General features: G+C 40.2%; 1 non-coding gene across 1 annotated transcript; it reads right to left on the bottom strand.

Annotated features, from left to right (window-relative positions):
- Positions 1-859: 859 nt before the first annotated feature.
- Positions 860-965, bottom strand: LOC122232193. The gene has a single exon (XR_006209540.1). It is a non-coding gene; the product is annotated as a U6 spliceosomal RNA (small nuclear RNA).
- Positions 966-1,275: the final 310 nt, after the last annotated feature.

Here is a 1,275-nt window from a genome sequence, read left to right on the forward strand (position 1 = left end):
TTTTGAGGAACCTCCATGCTGTTTTCCAGAGTGACTGCACCAGTTTGCATTCCCATAAGCAGTGCAAAAGAGATCCTTTCTCTGCATCCTTTCCAACATCTGTTGCTGCCTGAATTGTTAATATTACAGGTGTGAGGTAGTATCGCATTGTGGTTTTGATTTGTATTTCCCAGGTGATGAGTGATGTTGAGCATTTTTTCATGTGTCAGTTGGTCATCTGGATGTCTTCTTTGGAGAAGTGTCTATTCATGCCTTTTGCCCATTTCTTCACTGGATTATTTGTTTTTTGGGTGTTGAGTTTGAGAAGTTCTTTATAGATTTTGGATAGTAACCCTTTACCTGATATGTCGTTTATAAATATCTTCTCCCATTCCCTCGGTTGCCTTTTAGTTTTGCTGATTGTCTCCTTTGCTATGCAGAAGCTTTTTATTATAATGAGTTCCCAAAAGCTCATTTTTGCTTTTGTTTCCCTTGCCTCTGGAGACGTGTTGAGTATGAAGTTGCTGCAGCCAAGATCAAAGAGGTTTTTGCCTGCTTTCTCCTCGAGGATTTTGATGGCTTCCTGTCTTACATTTAGATCTTTCATCCATTTTGAGTTTATTTTTGTGTATGGTGTAAGGAAGTGGTCCAGATTCATTTTTGTGCATGTCACTGTCCAGTTTTTCCAGCACCACTTGCTGAAGAGACTGTCTTCATTCCATTGGGTATTCTTTCCTGCTTTATCAAAGATGAGTTGGCCATACTTTTGTGGGTCCATTTGTGGGTTCTCTATTCTGTTCCATTGATCTGAGTGTCTGTTTTTGTTCTAGTACCATACTGTCATGATCATTACCGCTTTGTAATACAGCTTGAAGTCTGGAAAAATATGGAAGTTCCATGAGTTTGCATGTCATCCTTGTGCAGGGGCCGTGCTAATCTTCTCTGTATCATTCCAATTTTAGTATATGTGCTGCCAAAGTGAGTACGTTAGTCTTTGTTTTAAAGTGTATTTTGTCTGATACAAGTCTTTTCCTTTCTCTTCTTGCCCATACTACTTAGGATGTTGGTTTGACCACTATACAGAGTCAAAATAACAGAGGCTCTGTCAGAATTAAAGTTTACTTCTCTCTCACAGTAATATGATGGTAGGCAGATGGTCCTGGGTTTATAGGAAGTTTTCTTCCTTGAGGACATCCAGGGACCTGGGTTCCTTCTGTTTTGTTGTTCCACCATTCCTTGGGTTTTACCCTCCTCCAGATATTTGAAACTGGTTTATCTGCCCCCATGGAAGGGGGA

This window comes from Panthera tigris, chromosome D2, assembly GCF_018350195.1.
Source record: "Panthera tigris isolate Pti1 chromosome D2, P.tigris_Pti1_mat1.1, whole genome shotgun sequence".
NCBI classification, from domain to species: domain Eukaryota; kingdom Metazoa; phylum Chordata; class Mammalia; order Carnivora; family Felidae; genus Panthera; species Panthera tigris.